This window comes from Piliocolobus tephrosceles, unplaced genomic scaffold, assembly GCF_002776525.5.
Source record: "Piliocolobus tephrosceles isolate RC106 unplaced genomic scaffold, ASM277652v3 unscaffolded_186, whole genome shotgun sequence".
In the NCBI taxonomy this organism is placed as follows: Eukaryota; Metazoa; Chordata; class Mammalia; order Primates; family Cercopithecidae; genus Piliocolobus; species Piliocolobus tephrosceles.
This window is the reverse complement of record NW_022300531.1, coordinates 1-22,616: the sequence shown is the minus strand read 5'-3', so window position 1 is coordinate 22,616 and position 22,616 is coordinate 1. Positions and strand designations below refer to the sequence as shown.

Here is a 22,616-nt window from a genome sequence, read left to right as displayed (position 1 = left end):
TATTTGTTTGTTTTTTGTTTTTTTCTTGGAGAGTCTGACTTAGGCACAGAAGACTGACAGTTATTAAAGGCAGATGACTTTCCAGCCTTCTCTTACAATTTCTATATTTTACCTTGGAAATTATGTTTCTTCAAAATCCTGCAGTAAAATTAATGCTCCAGAAAGATGTCCCAGGGAGAGTCTGCTCTGCTGCATCCACCCTGCATGGAGCTGAGACTGTGCCTACACTAGTTTCAGAAGTGTGTAGTTGTGGAGTACTTAGAGTTAATCTGAAAAAGTAAATGGAAAAAATTGATTGAGATAATTATCACTGTTAATTTCCACCAGCAAAGTATTGAAAGTGGTTATAAAGGGATATTTAAAAAGCAAAATTAAAAGATTTTCTAAGGGAGCCCTATTCACAGCAGAAATGCAGACACTGAACATGACCTCACCAAACTTCCCTTATGCGTTGGGAGGGACCAAGGGGCCTTCTGGTCTTGGTGGCCTGCGTTAATTATGGCAGAGAGGTCCATACTAGTGAAATGGGAAAAGTTCACTTGTCCCTTTTGCAGGTTGTGCGATGGCGGTGTGACTTGCTTCTTCAGTGCCCTGCTGCTCAAACCTCTAGGGGAGCATACAGAGGGGTAGGCTATGGGGCTCTGACCCCATGGCAGTGATGTATGGGTGAATGTTTACAGCTGAAGCCTCAGTAGACGTGTGTTACAGATCTTTTAGTTTAGCTGTCCGTAGGCGACTTGTGTTAGTCAGCTCAATTAGACCCCTGCTTTACAGGAAGGACAGACAGCTTTATGTATCCCGGGGTTCTTGCCTTGATGTACTGGAAAGAATTGGATCACCAGTGGGCTTGGAGAATACGCGTGAGGTTTCATTGAGTGGAAGTAGCTCTCAGCAGATGGGGGAGGCAGAAGGGAGATGGTTTTCCCTTGGAATTGGACGCCCAGGGGGCCTGGCTGTTTGGCCAAACTTCACCTCCTTCTGCCAGTAGATAGCCTGCTGGCCTGCTGGAGTCTATCCTGTGCTCTTCCCCAGAGTTCTCCCCTCCATGCCCATAGGATGTACAGTCACCTGTGTTTGTGCCTGCTAAGAGCCTCAGGGTTTTTATAGGCACAAGATGGAGGTAAGGCAGGCCATGGTGGTCTTGGGAAATGCAACATTTGGGCAAGAAAGCAAAAATGCCTGTCCTCACCTAGAGCAGGACGAGTCGCAGACAAAACTCCTCAGACACCGGATTAAAGAAGGAAGAGGTTTTTTATTCGGCTGGGAGAATCGGCAGACTCATGTCTTAAGACCCGAGTGCCCCAAGAAAGAAATACTTGGCCTTTTTAAAGGCTTATAACTTTAAGGGGTCCACGTGAAAGGGTCGTGACAAATCGAGCAAGCATGGGAAACATGACTGGGGGCTACATGCATCAGCTAACAGGACAAAAGGTTTTACAATGCTTTTTTCATACAGTGTCTGGAATTTACAGGTAACACAAGTAGTTTAGGCCAAGGATTGATGTTATTATTATTACTTTGTTTAACTTCTGGGGCCGGGTGGTGGTGCCAAGGTTGTCTGGCTATTTATCTTACTTTTGTTTCTTTCTCTTTACTCCTGTCTTGTGAACTAGGCAAGGTGGGGGGAGGAGCGCAGCAGGAGTAGTAGTGGTCTCCTTCCTTAAGCCCCCCCTTTGAGAATTTTCACTAATTAGTGGGAGTTCTCACTTTTATTTTTACTTTCTGAGTCTCTTTGCAAGACAGAATGATAGTGTTTTATGTAATACACTTGTGCTGAAGTTTTCTGATAAACTATGGTAGCTACAATACCTTTTATCATTTGAAGGAACAAGTGTAATACACAGGGGAGCAGCAAGCAACTTTTTATTACTAGTAATATATTTATAATGAGGGTTTTAAATTTTTATAGCTGGAAACTGTTTTCTAAATGAGGACCTAGGATCAAATCTGTGTTAAACTTGTACAGGCACATGTATCAACTTTGTCATGTCCTAAGCAGATTAGTTTTGTCACTGGGTCTGAAAAGCTTTTTCTTAGTGAGTAACACAGTTTTTGTAAATAACAGAAGTTTTTAAGAGCCAGATACTTGAACTTGTGGCATCTGTTTGGGGAAAAGTTAAAGTTATCTTGAGGCATTAACTCCTTTGCTTCTCAAGGCCATTGGTCTCTTATGTTAGCCTTTTTATAAACATAACATGAAGAAACATCCAGGCTGCCAGCAATGTTTTCAGCCAACTGAGCAAATAGGTTTTTTCTGTTTTTACTAAAGGAAGAAGTTCTGGTAACTTCTGGTTTATATGTTTAAAGAATGACTGTAAGACCCGGAATTGTTGCTGGGCTGGACAGATCTGGGTTTCCTAGTAGTATGTGTAGAGTGGGGACACCTTATATAGGTGTTTCTTTTAGCATGGTTATGGGAGGTAACAACAACAAAACAATGTACAGCGTATTTATATCCAGCAAGGGCAAAATGGGTCCTTTCCTGGGAAAAAGGTGAATACAGCAACAGAACAATAGGAAAACAGTATTACAGGAAAACTATTAGTCTTAAGATTTTTAACTATATTTACTTGCTTGACAAGTCCTCAAGCTTTGGCCATGCGTAGACTAGTCAGCTGCCAGTGTGTGACTAGAGCAGGGCTTGTTGTCTCTTCAAGCTTCAGCCATGCATAGACTGGTCAGCCTCCGGAGTGACCAGAGCAGGGCTGTCGTCTTCAGTAGCAGTTTGGTCTCATCTCAGGATCAATTAGGTTGGATGATCTGCGTCCTGCTGGTTGGTCCACTTGTCCTGAGCTGCCGGCATTAGCTGACTGTGGTGGATCCAAGAAACATTACCTGCAACGATAGTCTCCAGCATGGGGCAGTTCTGTAAAGTCTATAAGTAACTTTTTACAAGGTATGACTCTTTTTACTGTTTAAGTTGCTTAGAGGAGGTGTTCTTCTCTCCACCCTCCCCCCCACTTTGTAACTATTTAGTGGCTTAGTCTTCAGTGAGAAATTGGAATCCAGATATGGCAGAATCCTGCTGCTTTTAACTTCTAATGTGACCATGGGCTCCTGGGAGCCTAATGAGAAGGTGTGTAGTCTGCCCCAGTTTTTATATTCTTCAGCTCCTGTCAGTCTGATCAGATCAGTATTTGGTTCCTCCAAGGTGTGGCAGCCCTTGGCCATTTCTTTTATTGCTTTTTTGAACATTTTCTTTTCTAGTGTCCTTTCTTTTTGCATCTCGCACATTAATCTTTCTTTAGCCTTGTCTGGCTCTTGAATCCTTGCCCTACTTGACTTTTTTCACATTTACATCCACATCCATGTCTTCTCACATGACTAATTTCTCTTTCTTTATACTTACTCTTAGTCTTTCTTTCTCTTTTTGCTCTTTTCCAGTTTATTGATGCCCAAGGCTGGTCCCGGAGGTCAGGTCTGCTAGAATAAACTGAGTCCAACACTTCTACACAATTATGCTTGACAGGGCTCTCTGATACTGGGAGCAAGGTGATGGCTTCAGAGTGTTACAAACTTCAATGGTTATATGGGGATTTTCACAGAGCAAACTTTGGTACTTGGTGAGTCTAGCATTAGTTAACCAATGATGTCCTTTAGTATTCATTAAAGTTACCACAGCATGGGGGGCCTTTATGTTCAAGTTTTGCCCAAGAGTCAGCTTATCTGCTTCTTGTACCAGCAGGGCAGTTGCTGCCAAGGACCTCAAATATGGGGGCCATCCTTTAGAAACCCCATCTAGTTGTTTAGAGAGGTACGCCACTGGCCTTGGCCAGGGCCCCACAGTTTGGGTTAAAACTCCAACTGCCATCTTTTCTCTCTCTGTCACATACAATATAAAGGCTTTGTCAGATCGGGTAGCCCCAAGGCTGGGGCTGACACAAGTTTTTCCTTTAACTCATGAAAGGCTTCCTGTTGCTGAGATCCCCATTTGAAATATTCCCGGTCCCCCACTTTGTGACCTCATACAAAGGCTTGGCTAATATTGCAAAGTTTGGGATCCACAGTCTGCAAAATCCCACAGCTCCTAAGAATTTTCTCACCTGCCTTCTGCTCTCAGGCTCCAGTAGATGCCAATGACCTGCTTTCTTTCCGATCCCAGGCTGCGCTCCCCCTTCGGATAGTAAATCCCAGGTAACGTACCTGCTGTCAGCAGATCTGAACTTTTTTCTTGGATGCTTTATACCCACAGTCCTCCAGGTGCCGAAGTAGGGCATCCATTCCCTTGGCCCACCCGACTGCCATGGGGTGTCCCAGCAGAAGGTCATCAATGTACTGGAGCAACATGCAGCCTAGGTCTCTGGTGGGAAACTTCTGGAGGTCTCGAGCCAATGCCTCCCCAAAGATAGTCAGGGAGTTCTTGAACCCTTGGGGAAGCCGGGTCCAAGTGTACTGAGTATGACACCTGACTCCGGATCTTCCCACTGAAAGGCAAACAGCTTCTGGCTCTCAGGGGCTAATCTGATGCTAAAGAAAGTCTCTTTCAGGTCCAAGCAGGTGAACCAGGTGTCCTCAGCTGGCAGCAACTCCAACAATGCATACGGGTTAGGTACTGTTGGATGTAAAGTCACTGGAGCTTGATTAACCAAGTGCAAATCCTGTACTAGCCTGTAGTCCTTGGTCCCTGGCTTGGGAACCAGCAGGGAGTATTCCATGGAGACTGACAAGAAACTATAATTTCAAAAGTTCTTAGGCGCTTCAGATAGACCTGGATACCTTCAAGAGCTTCTCTGGGGACTGGGTACTGTTATTGCCTAACCGGCTGGGTGCCAGGCTTAACTTCTATAAGTATGGGGGCTTGGTTGACTGCCAACCCTGGAGGGTTGTCTTCTGCCCACACTTTTGGCCACCGCTTAGCCAGAGCTGGTCTTATCTCTTGGCCCGGCTCAGTTAAGAAAAGTCTCCATTTCTCCTCTCAGGGTACTGTAAGGGTCATAAAGACTTCCATTCCAGGTAAGTTTAGCAGCAAAGAGTGGTGCTCTGTAAAAGAGATGGTGGCTCTCAGCTTGCTAAGCAAGTCCCTTCCCAACAAGGGCAAGGGACAGTCAGGCATGTACAAAAACTGACTAATCACTTTATGTCCTCCTACAGTACAAGTCTGAGGCAAGCAGAAAGCTTGCTTTGTTGAAACCTCTGTGGCTCCAATTATGTCAATAGTCTTTTTGGATAAGGGGGTGATTGGGGTGGTTACTACAGAATGTTCAGCACCGGCATCTACAAGAAAATCAATGTCTTTCTTTGTTTTCCTTTTAGCTGAGGGCATTTGTTCTTCCAATGTCCCATTTCTTTGCAGTAAGCACACTGGTTACTCTCAGGGGCATTTGTACCCCAGTTTTGGGTTGTAAACGAGCTGCCAAGGGAGGGGTTTCTCCCGAGGCTTCACCTCTTCTCTTGTCTACTCTGGGTGGTCTAGGGATATGTTTGTCTTGCGGAGGCACAAGCTCTGTGGGCTCAAGAGTGGGGAGCCTCTCTCCCTGGTAAGGGGAGGGCACCACTGGGATCACTGGTGCCATCTCCTGTAATGGATCTTCTGATGTTGAGTCAAACAACTTCAGGAGTTGATTTTCCTTGGTGAGTGGAGTGGGATCCTTCCTTGGCTATCTGTCCCTTTGCTACTAGCACTGCTGCTGCCTACCCTCTTAGCCACTGTAGGGGGTAGAAGGCAATAACATACACTATTCAAAAGAATACATACAAGTGGCCAAATAACATGAAAAAAGCTTATCATCACTAATCATCAAGGAAATGTAAATCAAAACCATAATAAGACACCATCGCACACCAGTCAGCATGGATTTTGTTAAAAAGTAAAATAATAGCAGATGTTGACGAGGTGTTAGAGGGAAAAAACCACTTATACGTTGTTAATGGGAATATAAATTAGTTCAGACACCGTGGAGAGCAGCTTGGAGATTTTCCAAATAACTCAGAGTTGAACTATGATTCAACCCAGCAATTTCATGTTCACCACTGCACTATTCATAATAGGAAAAACATAAGTCAACTTAGGTGCCTATTAATATTAACTTTTTAATTTTTTAATTTTTTTATTTTTTTGAGATGGAGCTTCGCTCTGTTGCCCAGGCTGGTGTACAGTGTTGTGATCTCAGCTCACTACAACCTCCACCTCCCATGTTCAAGCGGTTCTCCTGTCTCAGCCCACTGAGTTACTGGGACTGTAGGTGCATGCCACCACGCCTGGCTAATTTTTGTATTTTTAGTAGAGACCGGGTTTCATAGTGTTGTCTGGGATGGTCTCGATCTCCCAATCTTGTGATCTGCCCGCCTTGGCCTCCCAAAGTGCTGGGATTGCAGGCGTCATCCACCGTGTCTGGCCTTTTAATGGTAAATTGAATTTAAAAAGTGGCATATGTACACCAATACTACTTAGCCATTAAAAAAAAAAAAACAAAAAAGAAAAAAACAAAAAAAAACTTGTCCATTGTAGCAACATGAATACAACTAGAGGCCATTATGCAAAGCAAATGAATACAGAAATGGAAAAAAGAAATACTGTACGTTCTCACTTAAAAGTGGAAGCTAAACACTAGGTACATATAGACATAACAATAATAAACAGCTCTTAGAGTGTGGAGAGAAGGGGGGACCAAGAACTGAAAAACTATCTATTTGGTACTACGCTCACTGCCTGGGTGATGGAATTACTCATACTTCAAACCTCAGCATTATGCAATATACCCATGTCACGAACCTGCATAGGTACCCTCTGAACCTAAAATAAATTTGAAATTATAAAAAGAGGTCTTACTCTCTCACCCAGACGGGAATACAATACCATGATTATAGCTCAATGCAGCCTCAAATTCCTGGGGAACACGAGCAATAATCTTACTTCAGCCGCCAAGTTCCTGAGACTGCAGGAACATTCCACCATGCCTGACCAATTTGTAAAAATATTTTTACACATAATTTCTCAAAATATTGCCCAGGGTGGTCTCATCCTGACCTTAAGGAATTGATATGGTTTGGCTGTGTATCCCCAACCAAATCTCACCTTGAATTGTAATAATCCCCATAAGTCATGGGAGGGACCCTGTGGGAGGTAATTGAATCATGGGAGTGGGATTTTCCTGTGCTGTTCTCATGATAGAAAATAAGTCTCACGTGATCTGATGGTTTTATAAGTGGAAGTTCTCCTGAAAAAACTCTTGCTTGCTCCAATAATTGTGAGACCTCCCTAGCCATGTGAAACTGTAAGACCATTAAACCTTTTTTCATTATAAATTACCTAGTCTTGGTTATGTCTTTATTAGCAGCATGAGAATGGATTAATACAGTAATCCTCTTGCCTTAGCTTTCAAAGTAGCTGGAATTACAAGCACATGTCATTGTGCCTGGCTGAAACACCTAGCTTAAAGATGCTCAGTAAGCTAAACAAGAACATAGAAAACTAAACAGAAAAAGAAAACAATGCATGAAGACAATGAGATTATCAACAAAGTGATTAAAACTACAAAATAGAAACATAAAGTGTGAAGCTGAAAAGTAAAATACCTGAATTTAAAGATTCACTAGAAGGTTCAACAGCAGTTTTGATCTAGCAGGAAAAAATCCAGCAAGCTTGATAAGTCTTTTGAAATTATAGGGTGAGGAGGCTAAAAATAATTAAAAAATTAAGAGCGCCTAAGGGACTTAGGGGATATCATTAAGATGGTCAATATGCTCATAATGGGAATTCTAAAATAAAAAGAGAGAAAACAGAGCAGAAAAGTTATTTCAAGAAACAAACAGTGGCTGAGAACTCACAAAATTTGAGGGAGAAAATGACCTAAAGTTTAATGAATCTTTACTAACTCTAACTAGTAACAACACAGAGAGACCCATGACAAGAGATATTATAACCAGAGATTCAAAAGTTACAAACACAGAGAATCTTGAAGTCAGCAAGCAAAAAGTGACTAGGCATGTACAAGGCTACCCCTATAGGATAACAGCAGATGTCTCAGCAAGAAAACTTACAGGCAAGAGGTTGTTAGGATGACATACTCAAAGTGCTGAAAAAATGGCGAATACCAACCAAGAACACCATGTCTGCCAAAACTATCATTTCAAATGAATTAAAAAATAAAAATAAAGAATATTAAGATCAACAAAAACTATAGAAATTTATATCCACTAGGCCTGTCTTGAAAAATGCTAAACAGTCATTCACATTAAAAAATAAAATAATGATGAGAGTAATACAAAGTTAGGTAAAATGTAATTTTCTAGTAGAGATAATTAAGTACACAACTGTAATATTCTTTGTATTATAATGAAGATGCACAGAATACTTTTAATTCTGCTATAGCTTTGAGATGACAAACACTTAAAAGTGACTATAAATATGTGCCAATAGATTCACAATACATAATGATATAATTTGTGACCTCAATAAAACACATAAGGAGCCATAAAGAGGCAGAGTTTTATATGCAATAGTGGTTATTGTTGGTAATATCTATGGTAACTACAAAGAAAATAACCATAGTACTGAGGAGTTTGAGACTCTCCTAGGCAACATGGCAAAACCCTGTCTCTATGAAAATAACAAAAATTAGCCAGGAGTGGTGGTGCATATCTGTGGCCCCAGGTACTCAGAAGGCTGAGGTCATAGGATTGTTTGAGTTGAGACTGAGAGGCAGAGCTTGCAGTGAGCAGAGATTGTGCCACTGCACTCCAGCCTGGGTGACAGAGCAAGACTGTCAAAAGAAAAAAAAAAAAAAAAAGGAAATACCTATAATACACATACACAAAGACACAAGCACACAGAATAGTGAGAAAAGAATTAAAACATGTCGCTACAAAAGTCAATAATACACTCAGCAAGACAGCAAGAGAGAAAAACAGGAACAAAATAGCTGCAGGACCTAAAACAAAAAAGAAACAAAATGCAATAGGAAATAATTCCCTTTTAGTAATGACTTTATATATAAATAAATTATTTCAATCAAAAGCATACTTTCACTAAATAAATTCATGAAACAAGATTCAACTCTATGTTTCCTACCAATGACCAAATTATGATCTGGAACATACATACACTGTACATGAAAGAATAAAAAAAATCAAATGTAAAGTCAAATACTGTCATACTAGACAAAATACACATTATATCAAAAACTTCCACAAGAGACAATAAGAAAAGGACAATAAAAACAACAACAATAAAAGCAACAACAATAAAACAACATATAACAATAAAAGCAACAGCAGTAACATATGTGCCTGACATCACAGTTCCCAAATATATGAAGTAACGTTTTACAGAATTGAAAAATGAAGTAGCCAGTGCCTGATAATAGTAGATGACTTTTACATCTGACTTTTGGTAATGTAAATTAAGGAAAAAACATAAATGAATAAGTAAACGGAGGAGTTGAACAACACAATAGAACAATTGAACCTAACAGTCATATTTATAACTCCACCCAACAGCAGAATATGAAATACTTTTAATCACACATGCCACAATATTCCAGATAGACAGCCTGTTAAGTCACAAAACAAATCTTAACAAATTTAAGCAGATGAAAATTGCACAAATTATTTCTAATTATAATACAATAAAACAAAAAGTTAAAAACATTAGCATGTCAAAGAACAAGTAAAAATTAAACAATACATTCTCAAACACACTCTTGTTCAAGAGGTTATAGACTTAATATTGTTAAGATGTCACTACTACTGAAAGTGGTCTATGGATTCAATGTACTTTCTTTCTTTCTTTTTTTATTTTGAGATGGAGTTTTGCTCTTATTGCCCAGGTTGGAGTGCAATGACGTGACCTCAGCTCACTGCAACCTCCACCCCCGGGTTCAAGCAATTCTCCTGCCTCAGCTTCCTGAGTAGTTGGGATTACATGTACGCAACACCACACCTGGCTAATTTTGTATTGTTAGTAGAGATGGGGTTTCTCCATGGCTGATCTTGAACTCCTGACCTCAGGTGATCCATCTTCCTTGGCCTCCCAAAGTGTTGGGATTATAGGCATGAGCCACCACCCCCAGCTGATTCAATGTACTTTCTATCAAAATACCAATGAAACTTTTTGCAGAAGCTGTAAAATATTCTACAATTTTTATGGAATTTCAAGTGACCATAAACAGCCAAACAATATTGGGAAAAAAATATAAAGACAGAGGCATCATACTTTCTAATTTCAAAACATACTACCAATGTATAGTAATCAAAACAGTTTGGTACTGACATGAAGGCAAATGAATGATGAAACAGATGAGAGAGTCCAGACATAAGTCCTCATGGTTATAGTAAACATATTTTTAAAATGTGTTCCAAGAATTCACAATAAGGAAAGAGCAGCCTCTTCAACAAACAGTATTGGGAATAATAAAAATTTACATGGAAAAAATAATAAAGTTAGACCTTACCTTTCACCAAGTAAAACATAAAGTCAAGGCTGAGTGCGGTGGCTCACACCTGTAATCCCAGCACTTTGGGAGGCTGAGGCAAATGAATCACAAGGTCAGGAGATCAAGACCATCCTGGCCAACATGGTGAAACCATGTCTCTACTAAAAATACACACACACACACAAATTACTTGAGAGTGAGGGAGTGGTGGCATGCACCTGTAGTTCCAGATACTCAGGAGGCTGAGGCAAGAGAATCTCTGGAACCTGGGAGGCAAGAGTTTCAGTGAACCGAGATCACACCACTGCGCTCCAGCCTGGCGACAGAGTGAGACTCCACCTCAAATAAATAAATAAACTCGAAATGAACTAATTTTTGGTTGCTATTAAAATGGAATTTTAAATTTTATTTTTCAGATAGTTTGCTATCAGCATACAGAAAGCTACTACTTTGTTGATTTTCTACAACTTTACTGAATTCGTTTAGTAGTTCTAATAGTTTTTGGTGTAGTGTTTAGAGTTTTTCACATATAAGATTATTTTGTCCAAAATCAGAGACCATTTGACTTCCTCCTTTCCAATTAGTGTGGCTTTTATTTCTTTCTCTTGCCTAATTTCCTTTGCTAGGACTTCCTACGTTGAGTAAGAAGGATGAAAGTGGGGATGCTTTGTCTTGTTGTAGATCTCAGAGAGAAAGCTTTCAGCTTTTCCTTATTCAGTATAATGTTAGCATTGCTTTGTCATAAATGGCCTTTATTGTATTGAGGCACATACCTTCTATTCCTAACTTGTTGAGCGTTTTCATCATAATGAATGTTAATTTTCATCCAATGCTTCTTCTGTATATGCAAAAGCTACAAAAATTAAAATACCTAATGTGGTGGTTAATACTGGGTGTCAACTTGATTGGATTGGAGGATAGAAAGCATTGATCCTGGGTGTGTCTGTGTGGGTGTTGCCAAAGGAGATTAACATTTGAGTCAGTGGGCTGGGAAAGGGAGACTCACTCTTAATTGGGTGGGCACCGTCTAATGAGCTGCTAGTGAATATAAAGCAGGCAGAAAAACGTGAAAAGGAGAGACTGGCCTAGGCTCCCAGCCTACATCTTCCTCCTGTTCTGGACGCTTCCTGCCCTCAAACATCAGACTCCAAGTTCTTCAGCTTTGGGATGTGGACTGGCTCTCCTTTCTCCTCAAATTTGCAGACAGCCTATTGTGGGATCTTGTGATCTGTAAATTAAAACTTAATAAACTCCCATTTACTTATGTGTGTGTGTGTGTGTGTGTGTGTGTGTGTGTGTGTGTGTATATATATATATATATATATTTTCTACTATTAGTTCTGTTTCTCTAGGGAACCCTAACTAGTACACCTAGCAACAAACTTAACTAAAAAGGTAAAAGAGCTCTACACTGAAAATTACAAAATGTGGATAAAAAGTATAAAATACAAATGAATAAATAAAAAATCTTTTGTTTATAGACTGGAAGAATACTGTTAAAACAGCTACACAGAGTGATCTATGGACTTAACATGATTTTTATGAAAATGCCAATGACATTTTTTCACAGAAATAGAAAAAATATTCTATACTTATATGGATCCACAAAAAAACTCTGAATAGACAAAGGAACTTTCAGCAAAATATGCAAGCTGAAGGCATCACTTTATCAAACTTCAAAACTTGCTGTAAAGCTATAGTAACCAAAACAGCACTGTACTGGCATAAAAACAAACATGTAGACTAATGTACCCAATAAGCCCAGAGGTTAATTTATGCACCTAAAGACAACTGATTTTTAACAAAAGTACCAAGAACACACTTTAGGGAAAAACTAATCTCTTCAATAAATGTTACAGGGCCATTTAAATATTTATATGCAGAAAAATAATACTAGACCCTTGTGTCTTGCCTTGTGTCTTCATATATGAAGATCAACTAAAACTAAAGACTTAAATGTAATGCCACAAATTATGAAACTATTAGATAAAAATGTAAAAAAAAAAGCTTTTAACGTTGGACAGGGAAAGGATTATTAAAATAAGGCTTCAAAACATAGGTAACAAAATCAAGAATAAGCAAACAACATTATGTCAAACTAAAATGCTTTTTCATATTAAAAAACAACTAAAAGATTGAAGAGTCAACTTAGGCGATGAAAGAAAATGTTTTCAGGCTATACATCCAACAAAAGGCTAATATTCAGAATATATAAGAAACTTTAAAATCTCAAAATAAAACACACATAATCTAATTAAAAATATGTAAAAAATCTTAATGATGTTTGTCAAAAAGAGACACAATAATGGCTAACTGCAACATAAAAAGATGCTCTACATTACTAATAATCAACGAAATGTTAATCCAAACCACAATGAGGTACCGCCTCACTCCCATTAGAATGGGTATAATAAAAACAAATAATTAACAAATAAAACAAGTAGTAGTGAGGACATAAAAAAAAGAGTGGACGTATACATTGTTGGTGGAATTGTAAATTAGTATGTCCATTATAGAAAACAATATGGAGGTTTCTGAAAGAAATTAAAAATAGATCTATTATATGATCCAGTAATTTTGCTCCTGGGTGTATATCCAAAAGAAAGGATATCACTGTGTCAAAAAGGTATTTGCATTCCCATGTTTATTACAGAACTATTTATAGTAGCTGACATATGGAATCAATTCAAATGTACAGCAACAGATACATGGATAAAGAAAATGTGCTATGTATATATAGTGAAATACTATTCAGCCATAAGAAAGGATAAAATTCTGTCAGTTAAAACAGCATGGATGAACCTTGAGGATATCATGTTAAGTAAAATAAGCCACATAGAGAAACACAAATACTTTATGATCTTATTATCTCACTCATTTGAGGAGTCTGAAAAAAAGCATTGATATAAGCAAAGAGTACAACAGGGGTTACTAGAGACTGAGGCAGAAGGATGAGGAAAGGCTGTTTAACAGGTATTGGGTTACAATTACATAGGAGAAATAAGTTTTTGTTTTCTATTACACAGTAGAATAATAATAATTAATGAAAAGTGTTGCATGTTACAAAATAGCTAAAAGGGACCAGTTATGGTGGCACATTCCTGCAATTCATACCTTTCAGGAGACTGAGGTAGGAGAATCACTTGAAGTCAGAAGTTCAAGACCAGTCTGGACAACAAAGTGCAACACCATCTCTATGAAAAATAAAAACATTACCCAGGCATGGTGGCAGGTTCCTGTAGTCTCAGCTAATTAGGAAGCTAAGGTTAGAAGATGGTTTGAGGTTACAGTGAGCTATGATTACAGCACTGCACACCAGTATGGGTGTCAGAGCAAGATCCTGTCTCTAAAAATAAAATTAATAAATAAAGATAAAATAAAATAGCTAGAGAGGAAGCTTTTGAATGTTCTCACCACAAAAATAACAAATGCATGAGGCAATAAATATACTAAGCACTCTGATTTTTATCATTATACAACATATATATATAATTGTTTCCCCAAAATATGTACAATTACATGTGTCAATTTTAAAAAATGAATGAAGACTATAATGTAAAACCTGTAGCTGTAAAATTCCTAGCACAATACAGAAGGGTGAAGCTTCATGACAATTTGTCTTGAACATAATTTGGGGGATGTAATATCAATGGATCAGACAACAAAAGCAAGGGAATACACATGGTACTAAATCAGTGTGTCAAAAATATCTCAAACAGGCAAAGCAGAACATGGAATAGATATTTGCACATTTATGTACATTGTAGTATTACTCACAAACATACTACCTGGAAGCAAATGTGCCTTTAAGGATGAGTAGATTCAAAAAACAGTGCACTTATCTGCACTGGGATAGCATTCAGTCTTAAAAATAAGGAAATCTTGAAAAGTACTACAGTAAGGACAAATTTTGAAAACATTCTTAACGTAAAATAAGACACTCAAAAAGGAAGACTCTGTAATTACACTTATGTAAAATATTTAGTCAAACTCATAGAAACTACGTGTTGTAGTCTCAGCAGTGCACCAAGATGTAACAGTCTCTCATCTGAGATAATACCCAGAGTTCTTTGTTCTACCTCTAAGGAGATTAGGGAGCTTGAATACAAAGGTGAGGTTAGAGTGAAAGTTTAATAAGCAAGAAAAGAAAGTTCCTTGACAGCAGAGATAGATGTCTGAACGGGGTACCCTCTATAAGGCTGGGGTCCAGGGTTTTTATGGACTGGGAAGGGAAGGGAAGGGAAGGGAAGGGAAGGGAAGGGAAGGGAAGGGAAGGGAAGGAAAGGAAAGGGAAGGGAAGGGAAAGTGCCTCGTTCACAGGCTGTCTTGAAAAACGAATGGCTCAGCTTGGCCCAGGACTTTGGCCTGGGATCAATCAGGAGCTGAAGGGATGATTCATAGATGCTGTTTAGCTTGACCCAGGACTTATCAGAAGCTAAGGTGAAAACTTGGCCCAGGAGCTTGGCCCGGGAGCAATCAGGGGCTGAAGTTAATATTCATAGAGGTCAGACTTACAGTCTAAATAAAGGAGAGTGTTGACCGGAATGCTCCAGAGCCCATTGTGGCCATGCCCACAAAAGGAGAAGAAACTTTTGCCTGGGAGCCCACTGACTGTACAAAGGACAAAGGCATTTCTTTTTTTCTTTTCTTTTCTTTTTTTGTGGGGGGGATGTAGTTTTGTTCCTGTTGCCCAGGCTGGAGTGCAATGGTGCGATCTCAGCTCACAGAAACCTCCGCCTCATGGGTTCAAGCGATTCTCCTTCCTCAGCCTTCCAAGTAGCTGGGATTACAGGCATGCAGCATCATACCCGGCTAATTTTGTATTTTCGGTAGAGACAGGGTTTCCCCATGTTGGTCATGCTGGTCTCAAACTCCTGACCTCAGGTGATCCACCCACCTCTGCCTCCAAAATTGCAGGGATTACAGGCATGAGCTGCTGTGCCTGCTCAAAGGCATTTCTATGCCAGGTCGATCTTGTTCCTTTATCTGAGTGAGCTGGAGGTTTGTGCAAGTTTTTATCCAAATGGGCCAGAGGTTTTTCTATCTGTGCAGCCATGGGCATGACTCCAAGCACAACACCATGTGCTAGTTCCCTTGTTAGTGCCTGCAGCTTGATTTTTTCCAGACTTTTTTTTTTTTTTAATGTTATGCAGGGATGAAGCACTGACCCAAGGGCCAGGGACTTTCCATGGACCCTTCTCTTGCTATGTACCTAAGGCAAGTTAACCAAGTTCTTTCAAAAGTAATGAGTATTCACTTTTACTTTAGTGAGACAAAAAATATCTGAAACCTATTGCAAAACAATAGAACTATACTTACCACTTCTAAACCATATACTTAAAATGTTAGACATGACAATGACATGTTTTTAACTACAATTAGAAATTTAAGACTACCTAAAAGGCACAGTTAAAAAATCTTTCAAACATTACCTTTAAATAACAAAAAGTTCTTCTCACATAATTATATAGATTTGAACTATAAGTAGATTGTGAATTTAAGATTATTTCCCAGACTACTCACCTAGATAGAATAATCACTAGAAACCAAGAAAAAGGGGAAATTTATAGCACTAATGTCCACATCAAAAAGCTAGAAAAGGCTGGGCATGGTGGCTCATGGCTGTAGTTCCAGCACTTTGGGAGGTTGGGGCAGGCAGATCGCTCAAGACCAGGTGTTCAAGACCAGCCTGGCCAACATAGCAAAACCCCATCTCTACAGGAAATACAAAAATTGATTGAGTGTGGTGATGCACATCTGTAATCCCAGCTACTCAGGAAGCTGAGACAGCAGAAATCACTTACAACCAAGAGGTGGAGGTTGCAGTGAGTCGAGATCATGCCACTGTACTCCAGCCTTGGTGACAGAGTGAGACTCTGCTGAAAGAAAAAAAAAAAACTAGAAAGATCTAAAGTTAGCAGCCTAACATCTCGATTAAAAGTACTAGAAAACCAAGAGAAAACAAACCCGAAAGCTAGCAGAAAACAAGAAATAACCAAGATCAGAGTTGAGCTGAAGGAGATAGAGGCACTGAAAACTCTTCCAAAAAAAAGTCAACCAATCCAGTAGGTGGTTTTTTGAAAAATAAAATAAAATAGATGGAGAACTATCTAGGCAAATAAATAAGAAAAGAGAGAAGAATGAAACTCAATTGGAAATAATAAGGGAGATATCACTGATCCCACAGAAGTATGAAAAACCATCAGAGAATACTATAAACACCTCTATGCACATAAACTAGAAAATCTAGAATAGACAGTTTCTTTGTAAAATAAATCCTCCCCAAGACTGAACCCTGAATAGATCATTAATGTGTTCTGAAATTGAGGCAGTAATAAATAGCCTACCAACCAAAAAAAACCCCATGACTAGATGGATTTGCAACTGAATTTGATGAGAGTTACAAAGAGGAGATGGTATCCTTTCTCCTATAACTATCTAAAAAATATTGAAGACAAAGAAGTTCTCTCTAACTCATTCTATCAGGCCAGCATCATCCTGATAGCAAAACCTAGCACAGATACAACAACAACAATAGCAACAAAGCATCGTGCCTATATCCTTGATGAACACTGTGCAAAAATCCTCAATATAATACTGGCAAACCAAATACAGCGCACATTAAAAAGCGCATCCACCACAATCGAGTTGGCTTTGTGCCCAGGATGCAAGGTAGGTGCAACATACGCAAATTAATAAATGTGATTCATCACATAAAGAGAACTAAATACAAAAATCACAAGATTATCTCAATAGATGCAGAAAAAGCATTCAATAAAATTCAACATTCCTTCAAGTTTAATACACAACAAATCCACAGCCAATATCACACTGAATATGCAAAAGCTGAAAGCATTCCCCCTGAAAACTGGCAAAAGAAAAGGATGCCCTTTCTCACCACTCCTATTCAAAATAGTATCCTGGCCTTGGCCAGGAAAATCAGGAAAAAGAAATAAAGAGTATTCAAAGAGAAAGAGAGGAAGTCAAGTTATCTTTGCTTGCAGGTGACCTGATCCTATATTTAGAAAACTTCATTGTCTCAGCCCGAAAGCTTCTTAAGCTGATAAGCAACATCAGCAAGATCTCAGTATATAAAATCAATGTGTAAAAGTAGCTACCATTCCTATACACAAACAACAGTCAAGCAGGGAGCCAAATCATGAATGAACTTTCATTAACAATTACTACAAAGAGAATAAAATACCTAGGAACACAGCTAAGAAGGAAAGCGAAGGACCTCTTCAAGGAGAACTACAAACAATTGCTCAGAGAAATCAGAATGGGCACAAAACTAATGGAAAAACATTCCATGCTCATGGACAGGAAGAATCAGTATCATGAAAATGACCATATTGCCCAAAGTAATTTATAGATTCAATGCTATTCCCATTAAATTACTATTGACATTCTTTACAGAATTAGGGGGAAAAAAAACTTTTAAAATTCATATGAAACCAAAACAGAGCCCAAATAGCCAAGCCAACCCTAAGAAAAAAAAAAAAAAAAAAAAAAAAAAGCTGGAATCATCACTCTACCTAACTTCAAACTATACTAGAAGAGTACAGTAACCAAAAGAGCATGGTACTGGTATAGAAATGGACACATAGACAAATCAAACAAAATAGAGCCACAAACCTACAACAATCTGATCTTTGACAAAGTCAACAAAAACAAAGAATTAGGGAAAGGGCTCCCTATTCAATAAATAGTGCTAGGAGAACCGGCTATCCATATGCAGAGAATTAAAACTGGAACCCTTCCTAACACTATACATAAAAATCAACTCAAGATGGATTAAAGACTTAAATGTAATACCCAAAACTATAAAAACCCTAGAAGAGAAAATCTAGATAATACCATTCAGGATATAGCCATGGGCAAAGATTTTATAACAAAAATGCCAAGCACAATAGCAACAAAAGGAAAAATAGACAAATTGGGTTTAATTAAACTAAAGAGCTTCTGAAGAGCCAAAGAAACTATCATCAAAGCTAACAACATAGAGAATGGGAGAAACATTTTGCAACCTATCCATCTGACAAATGTCTAATATCCAGAATCTACAAGGGACTTAAACAAAATTTACAAGAGAAAAACAAACAACCCCATTAAAAAGGACATGAACAGACATATCACAAAAGAAGACATACATATGCCCAACAAACATGAAAAGCTCAACATCACTGATAATTGGATAAATACAAATCAAAACCACAATGAGATGCCATCTTACACCAATTGCAATGGCTACTAATAAAAAGTCAAAAACAACAGATGCTGGTGAGGTTGTGGAGAAAAGGTAACACTTTTACACTGTTGGTGGGAGTGTAAATTATTTCAAGCATTGTGGAAGAGAGTGTAGAGATTCCTCAAAGGCCTAGAAGCAGAAATACAATTTGACCCAGCAGTACTATTACTGGGTATACACCCAAAGGAATATAAATCATTCTATTTTAAAAAATAAATGTACACATGTGTTCACTGCAGCACTATTTACAGTAGCAATGTCAGGTAATCAATCTACATGTTCATCAATGATAGACTGGAAAAAGAAAATGTGGTACATATACACCACGGAACACTATGAACCCATAAAATATAATGAGATGATGTCCCCTTCAGGGACATGGTTGGAGTTTGAAGCCATTACTCTCAGCAAAGTAATGCAGGAGCAGAAAAACAAACAAACAAACCACTTATTCTCACTTATTAGTGGAAGCAGGTCAGTGAGAACACAGGGACACATCAGGAAGAACAACACACACTGGGCACCTGTTTCATGGCATGGGGGAGGGGAGGGTGAGCATCAGGAAGAATAGCTGTGGATGCTGGGCTTAGTACCTGGGTGATGAGATGATCTGTGCAGTAAACCACAACAGCACACATTTATCTATGTAAGAAACCTGCGTATCCTGCACATGGACCCCTAAACTTCAAATAAAAGTTGAAAAAAAAAATGCCTATCTGGTGGATTCTCTATGTTAGACTCAAACTGAGAAGCCAGAAGCTGGCACTGGGGGAATCAGGGCTGGGGGCACCCTGGGGAGCCACTGCCAAGGCCGTCCACCCTCCCTACAGGCCGTCTCCCTTCCTGGCCAGGTGATGGAAATGAGAGGGGGATTGTGAACAGCTGTGGAAGTCAGACTCTCAGGAACTAAAGCAGGCCCCAGTCCATGCCCCCTAGCCCAGCCCAGCCAGTGTGCCCACCAGTCTTCCCCACCCAGTCAGACCAGTCATCAGGATTGTTAGATGGAACATAGTTCCATCATCACCCAGGCATGTAGGGAAGATGCCCTGGTCCTTACCAAGCAAGGCCTGGTTTCCAAAGTCCTCTCCTAAGAGCCTTCATGTTTGTCACATCTTACAAGGCCCCTTTCTGCTCTTCTTGCACCCAGCATGTTGGCCAGTTCCCTGACTGAGCTCTCCGCACATAAGGAGGAAGCCAACACCACTGCTAAATCAGATCAGCTCCAGGGTCTCCAGTATCAGTTATATCAGATCCCAGGAACTTGCCTGCTCCCAGAGGTGACAGAGGAAGATGAAAGAAGGATCTGTATGGTCACTGACCTGGATGAAACCCTTGTGCATAGGTCCTTTAAGCCAATCAGCAATGCTGGCTCCCTAGTGCCTGTAGAGATTGAGGGGACCACTCACCAGATCCATGTGCTGAAGAGGCCTTATGTGGGTAAGTTCCTTAGATGGGTAAGTTCCTGAGATGAATGGAGGAACTCTTTAAATGTGTCCTCTTCATTCCAGCTTGGACAAGTATGCAGATCCTGTGACGGGTCTGCTGGACCGGTGTGGGGTGTTCTGGGGCTGCCTATCCCATGAGTCGTGTTTGTTCCACCAGGGCTGCAATGTCAAGGACCTCAGCCATCTGGGGAGGGACCTAAGGAAAACTCTCATCCTGGACAACTTGCCTGCTTCTTACATCTTCCACCCAGAGAATGCAGTGCCTGTGCAGTTCTGGTTTGATAACATGACTGATATCAACTGCTGAACCAGTTACCAATCTTTGAGGAGGTGAGTGGAACAGAGGGCGTCTACATTAGCCTTGTACAGCAGTGGGCCCTAAGCCTTCCCTGCTTCCCAGCAGTGACCATCACAATGGGGGACTTTCACACACTATGCCTTTATGAACAGGCTGACAGAGTGGAAGCTGAAGCACCTAGCCATATGGGCATGGAAAGAATGAGAAGTGATTGAAAAGAGCTTTAGGACAGCTTAAATGCTGAGTGGGTGAATGCCAGACCAAGGATGCCCAGAGCTACCTGCCATCAAGTTGTTGGGTTTCCAAGAAGTGTGTGTGAGAGAAAGAAAGAGAGCATGTATGTTTTGCCATGAACTGTGGCCCCACATGTATAGTGTTTCAGTGGGGGAGAAACGGAAAAGGGAGAAAAAGACAAAGACTTTTCTCAAGTTAGCTTATCTCCTCTCCTGTCACCCTACGAGCCACTGAGTTCCAAAGGGATGAAGACTCTTGAACACTCCATTGCAAATCTGGGCTTTCCTCAGTGTTGCAAGGCCTATGCCAAGGAGAAAGGAAGGGTATGCCTTTGGGTGTTCCAGGCACACATCTTTCTGAAATATTTCTCCAGCCAGTTGTTGCAGACAAAAGTTGACATTTCAGGGAAGATGGAGACTTATGTCCAGACCAGTACCCAAGCCATCAGGTCTTGTGGCCCAAATGCTATGCTTACTTACGTCCAGCCAAGTGCCTGAGATGGATCATTTCTGCATCTCCCCAAGGCTCAGGTTGTCTCCCTGCCCTGCAAGAGAACAAATAAATGATTTCTTTTCTTTTGACTATGTTTTAAAATTATCTTTCAACCACAAAAAAGACTATCCAAAACTTAAAAAAAAAAAAAAGGAAAAAAGATGTCATACTTAAACATAGTTGAAAAATACATAGATATGTCTATAAGCAACAGACATGGCTAATTCACATATAAATGAAACATCACATTGTCATAAAGTGTACCAAGTTAAAAATTATCATTCAGCTCATAATATCAAGCTTTAAAAGCAAAAATACAATTAACCGATCTGAGAAAACATACCTCCCCCCAGAAAAGAAACAAAATAATACAGAATTGAAAATAAAAGGAGACTTTAATGCATAAAATCCTGAATACAGCACAGATATACAATGAAAAATAATTCTTTAGATATCTACAGCTATTAACTGTGTGTAGTCATGAAAAGCAGACATTTCAAGTCATTGGCATTTAATAAATTGCAGTACAAATATACAGAAAATATATTACAATCATTAACAATAGGCTCTAATGAGAAGATTTTAATAAATAAGCACTAAAAAGGCAGGCGAGTTTTATTATGTTCTCAATATGTTGCTGCTATTCTTACCACAAAATGTAATAAAACTATATGACTATAATGTAGCTTTCAGTAGCTAAAAAGTTTTATATTTTCAATTAAAAGAAAGAATATAAATTTGCAACATAAATTTTGCAAAATACGATGAGCATTACTGAGGTATAAAGTAACAATTTGGAATTAAAATATGCCATCATTTAGATGCAGAATAAAAAAATGTAAATTTTAATGATTCCTTTCTGCCTACAGTGTGCTTAAAATGACAACCAAAATTTTTAATAAATATGTAGCACCTACAAAAATTTTATTTACAACTTACATAATGTGTAAATTTGAGCAATTTATTTTACAACTTTTGAATCTAAAAATCACAAGCTTGACATGCATTTCAGAAAGTGAAACATAAAGGAGAGTAACATAAGCAAGAGGACAGAATGGGAGGTCCTGCATGCACATCCCACACAACATAATGCGGCAGCCACAGCAAACATAAGTGCATTTATGAAAGCCTTGGGATCCAGTTCAGAGTTTGTGACACCCAGATGGAGGCAAAGACCAAGGAAGACATCTTTAGAGGGTAAGCAGTTGACCAAGTGGCAGACTTGCCAATCATGGTCCCGGCTTCAAAAGAGAACACTGCCACATCTTACTTTAGACTTGGCTATAACTTAGAGAATTCATACTCACCTGAGATTTAGGTGACAGGCTTGCAGAACTTGGTTCTCTCTGTAGTCCCTGAATCAGGCAAAACACACATTCTTTAATTCTCTAGCCATGGTCTGCAAGAAATCTTCACATTGATATGATGAAATGCTAACTAATAGTATGAAAAATAATAAATTATACATGTCACTAAAAATGGTAAATACATACTGAAATTCAGAATACTCTAAATTGTTATCATCT

At 39.3% G+C, this 22,616-nt stretch overlaps 1 pseudogene; it reads left to right on the top strand.

Moving 5' to 3' along the window:
• The first annotated feature begins 19,622 nt into the window (after positions 1 to 19,622).
• Positions 19,623 to 21,121, top strand: LOC111529243 (annotated as a pseudogene).
• The last annotated feature ends 1,495 nt before the right edge of the window (positions 21,122 to 22,616 follow it).